The sequence below is a fragment of the Bos javanicus genome, chromosome 22 (assembly GCF_032452875.1).
Source record: "Bos javanicus breed banteng chromosome 22, ARS-OSU_banteng_1.0, whole genome shotgun sequence".
NCBI classification, from domain to species: Eukaryota; Metazoa; Chordata; class Mammalia; order Artiodactyla; family Bovidae; genus Bos; species Bos javanicus.
The window spans coordinates 54,707,915-54,729,988 of record NC_083889.1 but is presented as its reverse complement, the minus strand read 5'-3'; the positions used below and the strand labels follow the sequence as shown (position 1 = coordinate 54,729,988).

At 48.8% G+C, this 22,074-nt stretch overlaps 1 protein-coding gene across 9 annotated transcripts in view; it reads left to right on the top strand.

The window, feature by feature from the left end:
* The window catches only part of ATP2B2 (ATPase plasma membrane Ca2+ transporting 2), a 380,163-nt gene that overhangs the window by 110,319 nt on the left and 247,770 nt on the right, over positions 1-22,074 (top strand). The window contains exon 3 of one of the 9 annotated variants that reach the window (XM_061397074.1): positions 4,618-4,737. The exons of the other annotated variants lie outside the window; for them this stretch is intronic. The gene's annotated coding sequence lies outside the window, so the exon portion shown is untranslated. The remainder of the gene's footprint in view (positions 1-4,617; positions 4,738-22,074) is intronic. 9 annotated transcript variants of the gene reach the window in all.

Sequence of the window (22,074 nt, the reverse complement as noted above, 5' to 3'; positions counted from 1 at the left end):
GGAGACTCAGGTGAGATAATATTAGGGAAGCTCTGCCGTGCATCCTGGCACATGGAGGTGCCCTTCCTCCCTCTGTTCCCAGCATCCTTCTCTCATTCTTGCTGGTAACGTGAGTTAAGGGGCCGAAGTTTGCAGAATGTGAGCCAAACAAATTCTCCAACACCACTTTTTGAACAACGGCAGCATGCCGACATCCCAAGCAAAGGCGACGATGCCATGGTTTTGAGCAGAAGCAGACAACTGCCACCGTTTGTCTTCTTTCAACATGTGTTGGGCTCATAAAAATAACTGCGAAGGGAAAAGCCCTGCAGAGGAGGAAACAGTCTGAGTAAAGGTGCCGAGTGAGTCAGTGAGTCGGCAGGTGTTCACTGGGTACCTGATATTTTCTGGGTACCCTTTTGGATGCTGGAGGTACCCCGGCAAACTAAACAGAGAGGACGGAAAGGATGTGTTCCCATGGAGCTTACACTGTTTTGGCACTACAGAGGCGTTAGACGCAAAACAAATAGAGAAGCCAGATTTGAGAGTGAGGTGATAGCAGGTGATGGGGAGGCAGCCTCAGACAGGCAGTGAGGGAAGGCCTCTGTGAAGAGGAACGTTGGCCTTGGATCAGAATCCTGGGAGGGAGGCAGGCACCTCTGGAGAAAGCCGTCCAGGCAGAGGGAACAGCAAGTGCAAAGATCCTGTTGTTTGCTGCTGTTCAGTCGCTAACTCATGTCCGACTCTTTGCAACCCCATGGACTGCTGCATGCCAGGCTCCCCTGTCCTTCACTCTCTCCAGAGCTTGCTCAAACTCATGTCCATGGAGTCAGTGATGCCATCCAACCATCTCATCCTCTGTCGCTGCCTTCTCCTACTGCCCTCAATCTTTCTCAGCATCAGGGTCTTTTCCGATGAGTCGGCTCTTCGGTTTAGGTGGCCACAGTATTGGAGCTTCAGCATCAGTCCTTCCAATGGATATTGAGGGTTGATTTCCTTGAGGATTAACTGGTTTTATCTCCTTGCAGTCCACGGGATGCTCAAGAGTCTTTTCCAGCACCACAGTTCAAAAGCATCAATTCTTTGGCACTCAGCCTTCTTTATGATCCAACTCTCACATCCTTACCTTACTACTGGAAAAACCTCAGCTTTGACTATATGGACCTTTGTGGCCAAAGAAATGTCTCTGCTTTTTAATATGCCATCTGTTTGTCATAGCAAAGCTGTGTGCTGGTGAGGTGGAAAGAAGGCAGATAGATATAAAGAGTGTTGAGGAGGAGAGGCAAAGAAGAAGCTGGAAAGGTGAGCAGAGCCAGACCAGGAAGGGTCTTGCAGGCCATAGAATGGATCTTACACTGGATTCTAATTACAGTGCAAACCATTGGAGAGATAAGAGCAGGCGAATAACATGATTTAATCTGTGCTTTGAAAAGATCCGTTCTGGCTGCTCCGGCTGCTGCACCTGGCTGGGTTTGAAGGCTGGAGAGAGTTGCAATAGACAATGGTGGCTTGGACCTGAATGTGGCTGGGAGAAGGTGGGAAGGATATTTGGGTTGGATATATCCCAAATATATCCGATTTGAGATATATTTGGAGATGGCACCGTTGGGGCTTGCCAAGGGATTGGGTACAAACACTGAGAGAACTAGAGGAGTCAAGGATGGCATTTCTGCTTTTCTGCTGAGCACCTGGGAAGGTGCCTGTGGCTGTTTGCACAGGTGTGGAGCCCAGAGGAGAAGGACTGCTGGGGTGGGGTCATTTTAGCATTCATGTTAGTTATCCCAGCCTTGATGCCAAGCAGACATGTGGATTGTATATGTGGAATCAGGGGTGAGTGCTGGAAAGTGATGGAATGGAAAGTTAGAGCCTTAGGATCACCCAGCAGTAGGAAGTAATTAATAGGGAGTTAAGGTAGGATGTTCAGGGAACATAGCCCCTGGGAACCATGGTCGTGAGAACAACATGTGAGTATCAGCCACGAGCTAAACATCACCTTCTTTCAGGAGAGAGTGGCCAGCTCGACTCTACATGGTTTTTCAGGACTTCGATCCGTGTGTCTCTGGCTCTGTGGTATTTGCAGATTCTACTGGGTACACAAGGGCCCACATGTCAGGAAGCCCATAGAGATCCAGGGGTCATTTGAGGAGCCCCCCATCTGGAACCCTATAGGGTCTATCAGGGGCTTCCCTTGTGGCTCAGCTGGTAAAGAATCCGCCTGCAATGTGGGAGACCTGGGTTCCATCCCTGAGTTGGGAAGATCCCCTGGAGAAGGAAAAGGCTACCTACTCCAGTATTCTGGCCTGGAGAATTCCATGGACTGTATAGTCCATGGCGTCGCAAATAGTCGGACACGACTGAATGACTTTCACTTTCAGGCTCTATCAGACCAACAGAAGGGGAGCAAGAAAATTTGCTAGGGAAAGCTCTGTCTGAATTCAAACCTCCCAGTCCAGTGGGTGAGCTGGATCCCTAGACGCATCCTCCTGCCTTGTGGGGCCTCCTCTAGCCATCAGACCCCTCGGAGGAAATGCCAGGCCAGCCTCCCCGCTGCCTGCTGGCGCCCCCTCCTCTCCTGTCTCCCCATAGTAGCCTCTGTTCCCCGCCATCTGCGGGCCTCTCCTCCTCTCTGCCTCCTCTCACCGTCTCCACCTGACCAGGGCCTGCTTTTCCCTCAACACCAAGCTCACAGCTCCCTTCCCAGAAAGTCCCTTTGGCTTACTAACCACCATCCAGCCATCCCATCCACTGCATGAGGGCCATGACTGAATCTGTCCAGTTTGCTGCCGTATTTCCAGGGCCCAGCAAGCAGCAGCTTGGCTTGACCCGTGACGTGCTGACTTGGATTCCCTGAGCAGCTGCCCTCGGGGTCCCAGCCACAGCTGCTTCGTTCGTTTCCAGTCAGTGTAGAGGGGTTGCTGGCAACCAAGGCTCGGTGACCCTCGCGGCTCCCGCCCAGTTCATGACGTGACACTCTGCTTTCACATTCGTGCTGGCCCCTCAGAGTGGAGACAGAAGACCCAGGTGGATCTGAACAACACCAGAGATGAATCCTGTTCCTCCTATAACTTCCTCCGGTGTCGGTTTTCCTCATCTGTAGATCCGGTTCCCTCACAGCGGGGATTTCATGAGGTCACGTTTGCAAAGCTGCCTGATACTGTTCATGAAATACGTTGAGCACAACCTGTATCTTTTGTAGTCAGTCACCTGCAGTGAGAAATGCCTGGGGGCTTGCATGGTGGTCCAGTGGCTAAGACTCCTTGCTCCCAGTGCAGGGGGCCCAGGTTCAATCCCGGGTCAGGGAACTAGATCCCACATGCCACAGCTAAAGATCCCACATGCTGCAACTAAGACCCAGCACAGTAAATATTTTTTAAAAAAAGAAAGAGAAGAAATGCCTGGATAAGAGGTGGAACAGGAGCTTACAATCTCAGAATCTCTCACTGCAAAGAATTGGATATTCTCAGACTGGGAATGAACAGGGTCAAGGAGTCACGGTCTCTTTCATCAGCCTTCTGGACATGCTGTGGTGCAGACCCAGCACGCCCTCGGCATTGCTGTGGGAGTCCAGGAGGTGCTGGAGGAAATGGTTGGTTAGTGGGTAGACTCTCCTCTATGTGTTGTTCCTTGAACACTTGCACCTCACTGTTTCATTGCAACCCCAAGCATCGACCAAACTGCAGTCCTCTCAGCCCTGGGGTCTTGGTCTCATCAGTCTTGATCTCATCAGGTGCTCCTTTGGTCCAGTAGTCTGGCAAACCAAGGTGATGAGAAGAAACACACAAGAACCATCTGAAAAAGAAGAAGATAGGCGAAGCACGCGCTTCGTTTAAAAACAAGCAGGTTTGCTGGAGATTGGGAGCCTGTCACAGACGTCAAAGCAAAGCTGGTTTTTAGGACTGTTCACTAAACATTTATGAAATATCTACCGTGTGCCTGGTACGGTGGCCCGACAGAACTGCCAGATTAAGTGATGCAAGGGGCACCGTCCATAGGAAGGCAGTGGGGGCTGTGCAGCGGCTTCCCCACGGCTCCCTGAGCCGCTGTCCCACCCTAGTGCTGTCCACGCAGCGTCTGTAACCATGAGCCCCGCGGGGCCTTCACGTGGGTCCCTGCATCACGGCCGCTCTCTTCGTGGCCCGTCACACTCCAGCACCCCACGCTCCTGTTGGTTCTTCAGTCACCCGGCTCCACGCTCCCTCTGCCCTCATCACTCTTCCCCAGATCTTACAGGACAGGTCCTCCTCCTCATTCCATTTGCATCACAAACATCACCACCTCCAAGAAGCCCTCCCCCACTATCCTAATACCCTTACCCCCCATGCACACAGGGGTCCCATTTTCCCCTTTGACTTTCTCCAAAGTACATATAATCCCCTGGAATGATCTCATTGGCTTATTTATTCATCTCCACATTCATTGTCTGTCTCTCTCCTGGAAAGTGAGCCCCAGGACTTAGGACCCATCCCTGTGTCCACAGGGCAGTAGTTATCCCTGAGTATTTGCTGAATGAAAGAAGATGCAGAATCTCTGTCTGAGGACCCCCCACCCCACCCCAAGTCCACAGATGAGCAAGCAGACCGATAGGTGTCAACTTGGATGTTTAATCAACAGTCCACAAATTCTCTTTCCCACTTTCAGCCCCCTGGATACCTATAGCAGCTCCTACAGCAACTCTGGAGCCTAGCTCCTGGAGAAAATAGTGACCCCAAAAACAGAGGATTCATCCCCGGACCTGGTTGCAGCTTTGGAATGAGGAAGGTATTTTTAAATGTTCTTGCAAGTGCCAGAGTGTGTCTTGTTAAAAATAAGGTTTGTGTTCATTGAAATGCCGTTCAGGCTCGCCATTCTGCGGCAGTGTTTAAATTAACCACATCAGGCACTGTGAATTCCGAGCAGCCCGTGAATCATTTTGGGGCGAAAAAATTGGGAGTTGGTATTTGCTGAAGCCAGACCTTCTTTATGTTCTGTGTTTACCTAGCGAACCTTTCTATAGCACTCAGTCTGCGGGCACTGTTTGGTGTGCTCTGCGAATATCAGTGTTTTACCCTTTCCACCAGCCCGTGGCGTTCCCCATTTACAGTTGAGAACGTCAAGTCACAGAGTTCACGTGTTCACCCAAGTCCACATGACTCATGCCCTTGGGGAGTTTTCGCCAACATTTTGGCCACAAGGAAAACCTTGTTTATAACCCGCCCTGCCGAAAGGTACCCAGCTTTCACTTCTGTCCTTTTTAGGAAATTCGGAATCCTCACAATGCCTAGGTATGGAATTTCCTGCAGCATGTCTCTCCTTCTCCTGTGGACTTGGCAGCCTTTTGGGGCCCGGCAGACAGATAAGCATCATTTCAAGAGTGTGTTTCTGTAGTTCCCCAGTACCCCGGCTCTGGGCCAAGCTTCCCCAGCTGGCTCGTGCCCTGCCTTGTCCCACTTAGCTGGCCCACCCTTCCATATTTCCTCCGCCTATCCGGCTAGATCTCCTCTCCCTGAATGACTCAGGCAGATCCTGCTGCTTCTAGGGGCCTTCTGGGCTGCTCTGGCCTCGTTTACCCTCATCTACAGAACTTCTCCTGGGCTTGTGGAACCTCCTTGCATCTTGCAAACTAGACTCATGGTGTTGCTCTGCTTGTTGTTCAGTCGCTAAGTTGTGTCTTGACTCTTTGCGACCCCATGAACCGCAGCATACCAGGCTTTCCTGTCCTTCACCATCTCCCTGAGTTTGCTCCAACTCGTGTCCATTGAGTCAGTGATGCCATCCAACCATCTCATCCTGTTTGTAGTAATAATTAGTCTGTTCCTGGACTCTGGGACATTGGTGGATTCAAATCCCAGTACTGCCACCTACTGGATACCCAACCTTGGACAAGACCCTTCATCCCTGAGCCTCAGTTTCCACATCCATAAAATGGGGATAAAAGTGGTTTCCAAGCTCCTATAGAGCTGTTGTGAAGATGCAACAAAAGATTATGTGTAAGATCTGTGCTTAACCTATGTCAGAGTTCAGCAAACTTTCTCTGCAAAGAGCCAGGTAGTAGATATTTTAGGCTTTGCGGGTCAGTTTCAGCAGCAGCCTTTCAACTCTGGTGTTGTAGTGTGTAAACAGCCATAGACAAAGGAGAGTAACTGTGTTCAATTAAAACTTGATTTACAAAAACAGACGGCAGCCAGATTTAACCCATGAACTGGGGTTGGTCCATACCTGGTCTTCCGAGTGGCCCTCTTATCTCTGAAATGCTATAAAGGTCAGAAAAGAGAAGGCTGTGACTTTCCGTCCAGGCATGAAAGTTTTGGCTGAGAGCAATGCATGGGAGCAGACAGACCGGAAAGGGGTGGCCGGGAGGAGGCGCTGTGGACCGGGCTGAGGCCCACAGACAGAAGCACAGGGTGGAGGTAGGAGGCTCCTTGTGCAGAAGTAAAGTGGGAGGGGGTCTGGCCAGCCAACCTCGAATGGCATGTGCATTCAGAGAATCACCGACTTCCTGTGTGAGAACTATTTCCCAAACACCTACTGTGTGCCACATCCTGTGTTGTATGCCTATGCCACAGGAGAACAAGACACACAGAAACCCCTGCCCTCACAAAAGCTTAGGTTCCTCCAAAGGAGGGAAACTCAGCCCCAAAACTCCTCCCAGGAGTCCCATAGCTGGTAACTGTCCTTCTGTATGAAGTGTATTTCCAGGGTTACTGCTGCTGTGGTGGGATAAGCACAAGATTTAGGGTCTCTGACCTGGATTCAAGCCTCACTGCCCACCCCCGTCCCACCCCCTCACTTCTGTGAGGCCCATAATCTGTGCTTCCCGCCATTGACACAGGATGCTGGAACCTTAGACTGTCCTCGCTGTTAGAGCCTTTGGGTTGTGGCTATGTGAGCCTCCCTGGGCCTCTCTGTGACCAAGGCACCCAGAGCTTCCACGTGTCAGGGGGGTGTTAGTGACTTCATTAAGCTTGATGGATCGATGTCTACCACATCCATGAAGGGGACCGGGGAAGGGAAGCAGTTTGGGGAAACTTTCTAAGTCCAAGCCTTTTTAATGGCCGTGTAGTATTCCCCACAGGCGATACTGTTCTCCCAGGGCAGACAGAGACCACCCCTGTCCCGGCCACCCAGTGGCAGACCCTGTTCTGGGCACCTTTGCAGCCTCATCCCCATGAGTGAGCTATGAGCCCTCCTTGTTCCCCCTTTTACAGAGCAAGAAACCACAGCCCAAGAGCTTGCAAGGAGCCTGACTACCCACAGTGATCACTGATTGTGAATCCCCTAGCAACTGCACATCCTCTCCTTTAGCCTTATCCTCGGAACACTCCCGTGATGGAGGAATCTTCCCCCACATCTCTCACATGCACTCTCTCTCTCTCTTTCCCCCATTGAGTAAAACTGCATCATAAAGTGAGCAAATCTGAAGTGCACAGTGGGTAAACTTTTCCCTCGGTTTATGCCTGGGTGACTGCAGCCCAGATCCAGCACGTTTCCGGGTCCCTGGGGGGCTCCCTCCTGCCCTTTCACTGCTGAACCCAGAGGTACACACTGTTTTGACTTATATCACTAGGGATCACTTCCACTTACTCTTGAAGGCTCGATCAGTAGAACCCGTTGGGGTGTTCGTCTTGACCTGGCTTCTTTCACCAGCATGTCTGTGAGATTCTTCATGTTGTCATGCACGGGGGTGGGGCTTCTTTTTCAGGGCTGCCTAGAAGTCCCCTGTAGGAGTCCATTATAGGAGGTTTGTCTGTCCTCCTGTGGGTGGGCATGTAGCGTATTTCTCATTTAAGGTTATTATGAATTAGATCTCTGTGAATATTCAGGTCTGCATATGGACATGTGTTTTCATTTCCCTCATTCAGAGTGGGATTTGGGAGTCGCAGGGTAGGTGTAGGTTTAACTTTCCTAGAAACTGTCAATGCTTGTCTCCAAAAAGGCTGTTCTATTTCACGCTCCCACCAGCAACGTCAGAGAGTTTTCCTGTGGCTCCATGTTCTCATCAACACTTGGTAAAATCCACCCCTTTCCTTTTAACCATTCTGGTAGGCGTGTCACCATATCCATTTCCTGGAAGCAGAAACCGAGGCTCACACATGCTGAGCCCTTTGCCCCAGACCACACGGCTACTGACGTTGGAACAGAGACTGGGGTTCTGTGAGATTCTGGAATTGTGTCACAGCCCAGGGTTCAAGGCATAGAGCATGGGACAGAGTGAGAACAGAAGAGGTATTTGAATAAGTGTTTTCTGAATACGAAGTGGATGGTTGAAAACCAGAACGCTCATCAGTGATAGCAATGGGCCCAGCTGGTGCTCTTGCCCAGTGGCACAGTGCCCTGGGTCCGCGCCAGCCACCCCAGGGAGAACCCGGGCTCCCTGGTAACTCCACTCGTCCCTGCCGCGCCACTGGGAACGCGTCCCCGTGAGCTTGCCAGGAGAGACTGTTCTTTTGCAAGCTGGCAGGACACAGTCTGCATTCTGCAGCCCCGGGCTCTCTCGGAGTCCCTGTCCCAGGGGCTCTACTGTGCCCAAAGGCACTGATTGTTCCTCTCAGGAAAACATCCCATTCCAAGGGCAGGGGATTAACCAGCATGCCTGGGCCACTGGAGACACCGGGTCGGCTCTGGCCCAGCCGTGGGTTTCTAGAGCCCTGTGTTCCCCTGGGTGTGCCTTGGAAACTAAGGCTGGGGCCTGAAACACCAGAAGTCTGAGATCCTAGGCCAGCTTTGCTCCTGTCTTGCTGGGTGATGTCTGGTAAGGTGCCTTTCCTCTCTGAGCCCCATCACCATGCATTAAGTGGAGAGACTGACTAAGAAGTCAGAGAGGCTGGGCTGGTGTCTGGAGCGTGAAGGCCTATGTCAGGGTTTCCTGTGGCAACTTGGTGGCTTTGACACATTTGTTTATCACTTAACTCAGTGCTTCTCAAGCTCTAATGTGCGTACGATACTCCTGGGGATCTTGTTAAATGCAGATTCTGATTCAGTGGGTTTGTTCTGAGCACGTGGATTTTCTCTCAAGTTCCCAACTGATGGTGCTTGCTGGTCTGAGGACCACACTTTGAGTAGCAAGAGCCCAGGAACTTCTCCCCCAATCCATGGGTTTCTTTAAATCATGCTTTTTAAAAAACTTAGATTTCTCTTAAGCAGTAACATATATGAACCTCTGGTTTGAGGTACCAGGCATATCTTTTGCCAAACACACAATAAAATGAACATGTTGCGTGCTCAGTTGCTTCAGTCGTGTCCAACACTTTGTGACTCCATGAACCATAGCCTGCCAGGCTCCTCTGTCCATGGGATTTTCCGGGCAAGAATACTGGAGTGGGTTGCCACGGCCTCCTCCAAGGGATCTTCCCCACCCAGGAATCAAATACACATCTCCTGCATTGCAGGTGGGTTCTTTATGGCTGAGCCACCAGGGAAGCACTAAAATGAGCATGTTAACTATTGGTATAGACATGGCAACCCTCCCTACCCTGCTGAGACCTGTTTATTTTTTTAAATGAATATCATACGTTTTGTCAGGTTCCTTATGCTTATGACCTAATTTAATCTTTAAAACATCATGAAAAGTAGATATTCTTTTTAAATGTCTTTTCTCTTTGTTATCCAAGTAGTACAGGCATAATGAAACTAAAGACCAGTTTGAAATTAGAGATAAGGAAAAAAAGAAAATATAAATCACCCCCAAATTTCACTCATATCTCAAATGGGAAATTGAGGCATACCCCCACACTGACTCATGTAAGGCCACACAGTGGGCAAGTCCCAGGGCTGGGGTTTGGATTGGGCCTGTCTGGTGGTTTTCTGTGATCCCACACTGAGGTAATAAATCAACATTATAGAAATGTTTTAAATAGAAGAAAAAATATGACCACGATTGTATATTGCATTCCCCTCTGGCCTTTTCCTTATTCTTTTATTATAAAGATAGCATTATGAATATGACCAGTTGTTTTTCTCTGATTCATTTCTCAGTGTTCTCATCTGTAAAGTGGGGATGATAATGGAGCGGAGTCTGCAGAGTTGGGTTGGGGGAGGAATGGTGTCCTGCAGGCAGAACATGGGGCCCAGTACCTAGTAAGTCAGGTGCAAATGCCCTGAGCTTGCCAGGCTCCTCTGTCCATGGGATTCTCCAGGCAAGAATACAGGAGTGGGTTGCCATGCCTTCCTCCAGGGGATCCTCCCAACCCAGGAACTGAACCCACATCGCTTCTGTGTCCTGCACTGGCAGGTGGGTTCTTTACCACTTGCGCCCTCTGGGAAACCCAAGAAACAAACTCCACGTGCCCTCAGTCATCTCTTTGGGAGTAAATCTAGGGATGGTTCGCCTCTTAACCTTCTCCCTTCCTAGGACAGGCTGGAGAGGACCCGGGGGCAGGGAGGGGGCTCAATTATGAAAGCCTCCAGAGACAGTGGTAACCAGTGTTGGAGGGAGAGGTGGGCAGTGGGGACGTGAGCAGGCCAGGGTGGCTGTGTGTCTGGCATTTGGGCACCCAGGCTCTCCTCTCACCTCTGCACCCCTCTCTCTGTGACCTTGAAAGAGAAAGAAAGTGACAGTGTTAGTTGCTCAGTCATGTCTGACTCTTTGCAGCCCCGTGAACTGTGGCCCACCAGGCTCCTCCGTCCATGGGATAGTCCAGGCAAGAATACTGGAGTGGGTAGCCGTTCCCTTCTCCAGGGGATCTTCTTGACCCAGGGATAGAACCCATGTTCTCCTGCATTGCAGGCGGATTCTTTACCATGTGAGCCACCCTGTATGACCTTGGACGAGCCCATTGGCCTCTCTGGGCCTCAGTTTCCCCACCTTCTCAGTTATCCTGCAAGGGATCTTTAGCTCTGACAATTGGTGAAGTCTTTAACAATGAGTTGAAGCAAAGTATTTTCAGTTGTTTTTCTTTCTGTGTTCTCAGTTAATAAGAACATAGAGAGCATGGGATGAGGCCTCCGTCAGGGAGCTTTTATCTGTATTCCGTGTATCTGTGGGCTGTAGGATGTGTTCTACACTAAACAGAATCCCATTCAAAGGAAAGAGAGGGGCCTGGCTCCTGCTTGGTGCTTCTGAGGGTCTCCCTGAAGCCCTGGTCTCTATGATGATGTATGGTCTCTCTTCTCCCTCATCCCTAGAGATGAAAACAGCAGATGATCCCTAGACTCTGTCCCCAGCGGGCTGTGTCCACCATCTGTCCACACACGAGACCTTTCCCTCTCAGGGAACAGTGCAAGCTGGTCGCATGCTCAGCTCAAAGTCAAAATGTTAACAGCAGCGGCTGGAAGAGCTGGCGTTTCCCAGGCATGCTCTGCGCCAGGTGTGGTGCTGGGTTCCCCACACAGCCCCTCCTCTTGCCCTCTCGGGGGAGAGGCAGCTGTCATACTCCTTTTGCAAGGCAGCAACTAGGTCCAGAGGGGCCAGCACTTGACAGGCCCCAGACCCTGAATCCCGCAGTCCGGTTCCAGAGCCAGTGCCCTTGGCCACCTGGCTGGACGCATGAGACTCAGAAGGGGCCGCAGGGCTGTCCGGAGTGGTGGGAAGGCAGCCCAGAGCTGGAGCATGTGAGCTGGGCCCTTAAGTGGGTGTCTACCACGGCCTGGAGGGGAGGAAGAGCCCACACCGTGGTGGCTGGAACTCTGTAGTTTCAGGGAGCAGGGGTGGTTGGAGGCGCCAGTGAAAAGTGTGTTGAAGGCTCAGCTCAGGGTGGGAGTGGTGTTAGAGGCCATATTAGAAGGGTGTGTTAAGTCAGTAGAAGAAAAGGTCTGTTTGGGGAAAACCCCTGGCCTAGTTTGCTCTGAGACTGCCCACAGCCAGGCAGAAGACTGGATGATTCTGCTCTCGGGAAACTCAGCACCCTCCAAACAGCCACAGATGCTGCCATGTCAGGGTCTCCCAGTGCACAACCCACCTTCAGTGAAGCCCACCCTCCACTTCACCCCCACCCCACAGAGCTCCCTGTCAGCTCTTTGTACTTCTCCCTAAATGGAAATAGACCTCCAGGCTCAGCAGGCATCTGAAGGAAGCAGGGACCAAAACAGAGAGAAAAAACCAAGAGGCAATAGAGACGATGTAAGAAGCAGAAGCTAACTGCCAGGAACCGTCGTAATTAACATCTCAGAGAGGTAAATACTGCATCTGTGAAACGGAGAGGCAAGAGAAGGACCATTTGGAGAACAAAAAGGACTCTTGGACACCTGCTTCTAAAGTCGCAGAAAGAATATTTCAGTGGGGTTTGAAATAGGAAGAAACAGGCAGGGTCTGGCTGCTGCATGGATGTTGGGGAAAGGGCTGGTAAGAACAGAAGAGGCTTCTGAGCTTGACCAGGTAGGGCTGGGCAGAGCCCATATTTGCTGAGCAGTTCACCGCGGAAAAGCAGGTTGTGGGAGGACAATCGCAAATTCATTTTATTTTTGTTTATTTCTTTGGCCACCCCACTCAGCTTGCTGGATCTCAGTCCCCCAACCAGGGATTGAACCCCGGGCCATGGCAGTGAAAGCCTGCAATTGTAACCACTAGGCCACCAGGGAACACCCACAGATTCGTTTTAGACGAGTTGGTCTGGAGGGAGATCCAACAGCAGGCAGCAGGGTGTTGAAACCCAGTGCAAGGAAGCCATTGCTGTCAGAGTTTGGAGCATGGCCCCTCATGGTGCGTCTCTACCTCAGCCAGGTCTTTTCTTTAAAAAAAATTTTTTTTTTTGACATGTACACCCTGCTGTTTATTTATTTATATTTTTGGCTGTGCTGAGTCTTCATTGCTGCATGTAGGCTTCCTCTAGTTGCAGAGACCGGGGGCTACTCTCTAGTTGCCGTGTATGGGTGTCTCATCGTGGTGGCCTCTTGTTTCAGAGCACAGGCTCTAGGTGGGCGGGCTTCAGTAGCTGCAGCACAGGGGCTCCATTAGTTGTGGCTCGTGGACTGGTCGTGGAGCGTGGGCTTAGCTGTGCTGCGACGTGTGGGATCTTCTCAGACCAGAGAGCGAACCTGTGTTCCCTGCATCGGCAGGCGGATTCTTATCCACTGTACCACCAGGGAAGTCCAGCCAGCTGTTTTCAAAAGCAAACCCCCAACCCTGCCCCTGAGATGCTGGTTAACAATAGAGATTCCCAGGTTTGCCAGGTCAAACCCCGGAGGGTGGGAATGTATAGTTCAACAAGCTCTCCTGGGAGTCTGATGTAGACCAACGCTTGAGAACCGCTGGTCTCTGGAGTGGGTGTTAGACTGGGACACAGGGAAGAAATAGAGAAGTCAGGATGAAGAGAGTGAGCAGGAAGTAGAGGTAGCTTTAAACCCAGGAGGACACTCGTGTGGCACATTCTGCCATCCCAGTGCAATGAAATTATTACTTATTTCAAAATAGCAACAGCTCTTGAGTATTCAGTAGCAGAATCACTGATTCAGGAAGCAATTAACATAGACATTCAATCAATTATTCATCGCATTACTAATGTGTAGCAGTAATCAAATTGGCCTTTTAATATGTATATTTTTTCTTTTAATTAACCCTGTCCAAAACTGGAGTAAAGCTCCCAAGCAGAAATATATTTGGCTTAATTAAAAAAAGAAGGCAGAGAGGGAAAAAATATTATCTCCTTACCACGTGTTAAAGGAGCCCAAAGGTAGGACTTGCTCTGTGCGGTCTCATGTTTGTGGTTTGAGCTGCACCAGGAAACCCCAGGTCCTGTCTGCAGGCGCCTGAGAGTGCACAGTTAGTGGTTAGATGAAGCTTTATTGTGTCCCCGTCTGTGGCAGAACAGAAAGAGCACTGGACTTGGAGTCAAGACCTCCAGATTCCAATTTTAGATCTGCCACCGAGTTCCTGAGTGACCTCAGAGTTGCCTCTCTGAGTCTCGCCTTCTTCCAATGAGGGGACTAAGTTAGACACTGCCCAACAGTCTTCCAGCTCTGACTGTGTTCTCCTTATCATGTGACCACTGCAAATGCCCCTTCAGCCTATTAGTATGAATGAGTTTATGCCTCTTCCTTTAAGAAGTGAGTAGAGAGGCCAGTCACTCCAGAGTCATTTCCCTGGGGGCTTCATTGATCATCCTTGCACTGTGGCTAGAGTATGCAGTTCACCACACACCTCCTCTTGCCTTCTAATAACGGCTAACATTTATCAGGCACTTGCTATGTGGAAGGGACTAAATGTTGATTTTTTTTTTTTTAAGTGGTAAGATTTGTTGTTGTTCAGTCACTAAGTTGTGTCCGATTCTTTGCAACCCCATGGACTGCAGCATGGCAGACTTACCTGTCCTTCACCATCTCCTGGAGTTTGCTCAAACTTATGTCCATTGAGCTGGTGATGCCATCCATCCGTTTCATCCTCTGCCACTCCCTTCCCCTGCCCTCAATCTTTCCCAGCATCAGGGTCCTTTCCAATGAGTCAGCTCTTTGCATCAGGTTTCCAGGGTATTAGAGCTTCAGCTTCAACATCAATCCTTCCAATGAATATTCAGGGTTGCTTTCTTTTAGGATTGAGTGGTTTGATCTCCTTGCAGTCAGTCCAGGGGACTCTCAAGAGTCTTCTCCAACACCACAATTCAAAAGCATCAGTTCCTCGGTGCTCAGCCTTCTTTATGGTCCAACTCTCACATCCATACATCCGTGGTAAGATATATATTTAATGTCAGATTTACCATATTAAGCATGTTTTAAGCGTGTAGTTCAGTGGCATTAAATATACATTCATCCATAGATATCCACGGGGGACTGGCTACAAGACCTACCTTGGATACCAAAATCCGTATCATTGGCCCGCCTTATCTGTGTTCCACATCTACAGATTAGACCAACAATCGATCACAGACATAGTACTATATTTATTGAAAGAAATAAGGGTATAAGTGGACCCATGCAGTTCCATCATGCTCAACCAGTGTTGTGCAAGCATCACCATCATCCATCTCTAGAAAGTTTCATTTTCCCGACGGAAATCTTGTCTAAGAGCTTTAAGTGGATTATTTTTATTGAATCCTCACTATAACTCCGAGAGATAGGGTCTGTTATTATCCCAATGTATCAGTGAAACACGGCCAGAATAATGCTGTGTAACAAACAACCCCAGTACCTCAGGCAGATACAATAATAAGCACTTCTTTAGCTCACAAGTCTGTAGGTGGTCCAGGAGTTGGCTGATCCAGCAGCTGGCTCCATTTGTGTCTGAGCCTCTGCGTGGAGCCAGCAAACTCATTGAAGAGAATGTTCTTCTCATGGTGATAGCAGAGGCCCAAGGGGGCAGATAGAAGCCTGCAAAAGCTTTTAAGGTCTAGATTCCAACTGGCACCCCTCAGTCCATTGGCCAAAGCAAGTCACATGGCCGGATGTAAAGCCCCAGGGCGAGGAATTTGACTGCACTCCTTAAATGAGAGTAATTGCAAAGTCAGTTAACAAAAGGCAAGAATCCAGGGCAATCTCAAGATGTATGGAAAGAGTAACATGGAAACTTACAGTACCACGTGTAAAATAGACAGCCAACGGGAATTTGCGGTGTGACTCAGGAAACTCAAACAGGGGCTCTGTATCAACCTAGGGGGTGGGATGGGGAGGGAGATGGGAAGGAGGTTCAAAAGGGAGGGGATATATGTATCCCTATGGCTGATCCATGTTGAGGTTTGACAGAAAACAACAAAAATCTGTAAAGCAATTATCCTTGAATAAAAAACAAATAAATTTAAAAAATTATACCCAAGTTAAAAAAAAAGAATACAAGCCAGTGGTACCACCTTTCATAGCTCCATTGCTGAGGCTACTAACTCCTACCTCATGGGTCATTTAAGGAGTCAGCCAGGAGGTCACGGAGGGGTCATGCAGAGAACCCCACTGGGTGCAGAGGAGGAGACCGACACTTCTTTTAAACAAGAGTCATCCAGGGTACATTTAAATAAGGGTGCCCCCACCACAGTGGTTTCAGCTTTCTTCAACAGTTTACCACTCCATCCAAAGCTTTTAACTTGGCATTCAGTGCTGGGAGCTGGATTTGAAGGGCCCGGCCAAGTTTCTCTGGCTCTCCTACCCCTGAGTTCAAGCTTTGGCTAGACTATTTGCTGCACACCCATGTCTGTGCCTCCGTTCGTGTTTCATAGAATCCACCCGGGTCCAGGGCAGAGTCCTCTCCTCCAGGCTGTCTGTCACTGGGGGCTCCAGGTGGAAAGCCGGCTTCCCCTGGCCTTGAGCGGCATGGTCTCTCACAGCCCATGGGACTCCTGCCCCAGCTCTGGTACCCCTGCTGAAGATTCTGTCCCTGGCACCACTGGGCAGTCCTCTTGCCTCAGGCAAGGGCCTTCCCCAGCTTCTGCCCTTCTCAGGGAGCTGGAGAACCCCATGGGATTGGCACTGACTGTGGGCACCAAGTCAGTCTTGGCAATACCCTCCTCACCTTCACCTGGGTAAGCACAGTACAGAACTTCCAGACATCTCCGCTTGTCAATGCCACCCCCACCACAGCCCGAGTGTCAGACCAATCTCTTAGAGCAAGGGAAACATGGAGAAATTCCTCTCTTCTCATTTGGGGCCCGAGATAGACAAAAAGGATGAAGTAGGCCAGCTCGCTGACCCAGAATGTTATATTTAAACTCAGCTTTGCGTGTGTGCTTCAGTAATGACAGGGAGAATTTATTAAGGACCCAGGAGCAGGGTGGGCTCCAGTGGGCCAAGTGGGCCTCTCTGGGCATAGTTGAGGGAGGGTCTTTCAGGCCTGGGTCAAGGTGGCAGGATGTGTTGCATCCTGAGAAGTTGTGGGAAAAGCCGGCTGTCCTTGGAGGGGCAGCAAGCCCTTAGCTCCCGGCCAGTGGAACATCAGGCTGGGCTCCAGTGGGGCTGACGTGGGCCAGTTGATGGCTCAACACCCCGGGGGGTTTCCATGCAATTCTCTTCACCAAGAAGCAGCCTCTGTGTTCACATAATTTTGGCCAGAGAAAATAAGGAAGCTACCTTCTTCCCCTCACCTGCAACATGGGAGGAAATCAGTTGGGATAGTTGACAACTATTTCATTGGTTCAGGTGCAACAACTAGGATCCATTACAGCTCTAGCCCAGCCTTCTTGGAAGACACTGGTTTCTTAAAATCCCAAACAATGGACCAAGCTGACCTCATGGCTAGGCAGAGTGGGTAGTCACCTTAGTGATGGGGCTTGAGGGGTGCCAGGAAGCTCCTCCTGCAGCACATCCTACCCACCCACCAAACTGCTGCTGCCTGCAGTTCCAGCATCAGTACTTGTCATCAAATCATAAAATGTTAAGGTTCCGAGGTTATAATTAGCCTTGGAACCTGTCTAATTCAATGTCCTGGCAGAGTACTTTTAGAGGATACCTGAAGAGGCCTCGTATTTTAGAGTGACTTCATAGCTGAGCAGGGTTCAAGTCCAGGCAGTGAGACTCTCTCAGTTCGGTTCAGTTCAGTCGCTCAGTCGTGTCTGACTCTTTGCGACCCCATGAATCGCAGCACACCAGGCCTCCCTGTCCATCACCAACTCCCAGAGTTCACTCAAACTCACGTCCATCGAGTCAGTGATGCCATCCAGCCATCTCATCCTCTGTCGTCCCCTTCTCCTCCTGCCCCCAATGCCTCCCAGCATCAGAATCTTTTCCAATGAGTCAACTCTTCGCATGAGGTGGCCAAAGTACTGGAGTTTCAGCTTTAGCATCATTTCTTCCAAAGAAATCCCAGGGCTGATCTCCTTCAGAATGGACTGGTTGGATCTCCTTGCAGTCCAAGGGACTCTCAAGAGTTTTCTCCAACACCACAGTTCAAAAGCATCAATTCTTCAGTGCTCAGCCTTCTTCACAGTCCAACTCTCACGTCCATATATGACCACAGGAAAAACCATAGCCTTGACTAGATGGACCTTTGTTGGCAAAGTAATGTCTCTGCTTTTGAATATGCTATCTAGGTTGGTCATAACTTTCCTTTCAAGGAGTAAGCATCTTTTAATTTCATGGCTGCAGTCACCATCTGCAGTGATTTTGGAGCCCAAAAAAATAAAGTCTGACACTGTTTCCACTGTTTCCCCATCTATTTGCCATGAAGTGATGGGACCAGATGCCATGATCTTAGTTTTCTGAATGTTGAGCTTTAAGCCAACTTTTTCACTCTCCACTTTCACTTTCATCAAGAGGCTTTTTAGTTCCTTTTCACTTTCTGCCATAAGGGTGGTGTCATCTGCATATCTGGGTTATTGATACTTCTCCTGGCAATCTAGATTCCACCTTGTGCTTCTTCCAGCCCAGCGTTTCTCATGATGTACTCTGCATAGAAGTTAAATAAGCAGGGTGACAATATACAGCCTTGACGTACTCCTTTTCCTATTTGGAACCAGTCTGTTTTTCCATGTCCAGTCCTGACCGTTGCTTCCTGACCTGCATATAGGTTTCTCAAGAGGCAGATCAGGTGGTCTGGTATTCCCATCTCTTTCAGAATTTTCCACAGTTTATTGTGCTCCACACAGTCAAAGGCTTTGGCGTAGTCAATAAAGCAGAAATAGATGTTTTTCTGGAACTCTCTTGCTTTTTCCATGATCCATCAGATGTTGGCAACTTGGTCTGTGGTTCCTCTGCCTTTTCTAAAACCAGCTTGAACATCCGGAAGTTCACGGTTCACATATTGCTGAAGCCTGGTTTGGAGAGTTTTGAGCATTACCTTACTAGCATGTGAGATGAGTGCAATTGAGCAGTAGTTTGAGCATTCTTTGGCATTGCCTTTCTTTGGGATTGGAATGAAACTGACCTTTTCCAGTCCTGTGGCCACTGCTGAGTTTTCCAAGTTTGCTGGCGTATTGAGCAGGGTTCAAGTCCAGGTGGTGAGACTCTCTGTCCAGTGTGAAAGTCTACATGCCCGTGTATCTTGGACTTTCCTGGGTATCTCAGTCTACCAGGGATTTTGCTGAAAATGGATATTCTAGGTCACTTGGTCTGGGGTGTGGCTTGAAATTCTCCATTTCTGAAAGCTCCCTCAATTCAGTCCTCATGAGAATCCTGGGAGGGATGTTATCCCCATTTGATAGATGGGAAAATTGAGGGTCAGAGAGTTGGGTAATATGGCATGCAGAATTATAACCCGCTCCCTTGCCTTGGATGTCAGCACTCTAATCCTGGGAATTGGTGAATGAGTTACCTTCTGTGGCCAGAGGGACTTTTCTGCTGTGATTAAGGATAGGACTTTTAGGTGGGAGATTAACCTGGATTATCCAAGTTAGCCCAGTCTAATCATGGGAGTTCTTCAAAGCAGAGAACTGCTTTCTTATCTGGTCAGAGATCTGTGGTAATGGAAAGGAGGTCAGAGAGATGTGATGTTTGCTGGCTTTGCAGATGGAGGAAGTGGGCATTGGCCAAGAAATGTAGACTGCCTCTAGAAGCTGGAAAAAGGGAAGAAAATAGATTCTCCCCTAGAGCCTCTAGAGAAGAAAGCAGCCTGGCTAACACATTAGTTTTAGCCCAGTGAGCCCTGTGTTGGAGTTCTGACCTATAGAATTATGAGATAATGCATCTGTGTTGTTTGAAGCCTCTACATTTGTGGTAATTTCTTATGACAGCAACAGTTAGAAAAAATGCAGACTTTGGTACCCAGAGTGGGTTGTTGCTTTAAAAAATACCTAAAAATGTGGAGTGGTTTTGGAACTGGGCAGTGGGCAGAGGCTGGAAGAGTTTTGAGACATTTGGTAGAGAGAGGGAAAAAAATGTAGTTTGCCTAGACTCTACTGTTAGTAGAACTATGATTATTAACAACTTAATTAGTGTTGACCCAGAGGAAATAAGGATCATATTATTGGAAACTGGAAGAAAGGGGATCCTTGTCAGGGGGGACAGAAATCTTAGAAGGACTGTATCCTGCAGTTTTGTGGGAAACAGAACTTATAAGTGATGAGCTTAGATATTTAGCTGACATTTCCAAGCCAGTGTAGAAGGTATGGTTGGCAGGGATCTTCCTGTTGCTTATGGAAAACTGTGAGCAGAAACAGATGAGTTTGAGAGAAGAACTGTTAAACAGAAAGAAAGAAGGACTTGATAATTGTGGAGTTCTCTGCCTGTCTTACTGGGAAAAGATGCTAAAATTGAGAGGTTCCCTGTCAGGAAATCATGCTCCAGAGAAAAGGCTTTGTGTGCAGCTGTACAACTTTCTGCTAATACCTTAGAAAGACCAAAAGTTCAAAGTATTCAGTCACACAAAAGGCTCTTTGAAGAGATTAAGGGTGTGAGTCACAGATCCCTTCAATCAAACCCAAGAGTATCTCAGAAGCTTAAGGGTGTGTGTTTCCTAAGCCATCTCAGCAAATGCCAAAAATGAGGGAGGGATTTTCTAGGAAAGACATGTTGAAGAGCCTCTTGTCTAATGGAGTGAATTCCCATGACATACACAGGAGACCCATGGGGTTACTGAGAACGTTATACCAGCAGAAACACTGCCAGATTGGACTGAAAGAGAATATGAAATGAAAGCAGGCTGTCAGATGCCCAAAAGTCTACCGACAAGACCCAGACTGATAAAACTGCTTATCTGCAAATACCTGCTACCTTGCATGAGAAAGGAAGGATGACTCAGAGGATGGAGCCCATATAGAATATCCCTGAGCCATAGAGGATTATTTCTAGACCTTGAGACCTGACAGATTTGCCTGGCTGGATTTCAGAATTGCTTAGGAACAATGACCTTTTTTTTTTTCCTTCCATTGTCTCCTGTGTTTAAACAGGAGTGTCTATTACTCTGTGTCTATCTCATCATCTTTTTTTTTTTTTTAATTTAATTTTATTTTTTAACTTTACAATATTGTATTGGTTTTGCCATATATACCTGTGGCAGATTCATGTTGATATCTCATCATCTTATATAGGGAACAAGTAACTTGTTGCTTTAGAGGAATTATGCTCCAGGATGGATCATAACAAGAGCCCTGTCCCAATTTCCATGATTTAGCTGATGACATTTGAGACTTTTGAGCTGATGAGATTCAGATGAGATTTTGAACTTCAAATTGCTGCTGTAATGAAATGATAACTGGGGGGACCTTTAGATAGAGTGAATGTATTTTGCATGAGGTATAGACATGAATCTTAGTGGGCCACAGGGCAGCCTGTCATAGACAGAATAATGGCCCACAAATTCATCCCCAGAACCTATTAGTATGTTACCTTACATGGTAAAAGGATGCGATTAAGGTTAAGGAAATAGATTCTCCCCTAGAGCCTCTAGAGTGAACATGGTTGTTGTTGCTGCTGATCAGTCCCTAAGCCGTATCTGACTCTTTGTGACCCCATGGACTAAAGCACGCCAGGCTCCTCTGTCTCCACTATCTCCTTGAGTTTGCGCAAACTCATGTCCATTGAATAGGTGATGCCATCCAATCATCTTATCCTCTGTTGCCCCCTTCTCCTTTTGCCTTCAGTCTTTCCTAATACCAGGGTCTTTTCCAATGAATCAGCTCTTCACATCAGGGGCCAAAGTATCAGCTTCAGTGACAATCCTTCCAATGGATATTCAGAGTTGATTTCCTTTAGGATTGACTGATTTGATCTCCTTGACCTCTTTCTAGGGGGCCTCTTATTTTAATTGCAAATGCCCCCGGGCAAGTAACCCACAAAGTGCTGGATCTGCCTCAATTTTAGACTGCAAACAACAGAAATTGAACTTGGATGATTTGGGCGAAAAGGAATTAATTTAAAGCACCTTGGGCCTTGAAGGAACTCACAGCAAATACTGAGAACCAGGTTCAAGGCTGCTTGGCCAGGATCATGTCCCCACACTTTACAATAGAACTAGCCTGGGAAGACCACACTCCCAAGGTCATTGCCTCTGCACCCCCTCGCTCCAGATGCCGGGGCTGGGCTGTTTGGCCAGTGGAGCCTGGGTCACGTGCCTGACCCTGTGCGGCAGAGGCGGGGGAGCCATCCACAGGCATTTTCAGCTTCTTGAGTATGATGGTGGGTTCTGAGTCACAAGATGGGCAGCTCCCGAAATAAAGGGAAGAGTTTAGGTACCAGGCAAAGTAAACGGCAGGTGTCCCAGGGGCAATGTGTTGGGTTAGGCTATATCTTAGACATGATTCCTGTGTCTCAAATGAGCCGTAAAATTAAAATGCACCCTCCCTCCTGGCCGCTAGTTCACCTTCCCAATTTTAGTTTCTCTCTTTTCATGCTTGG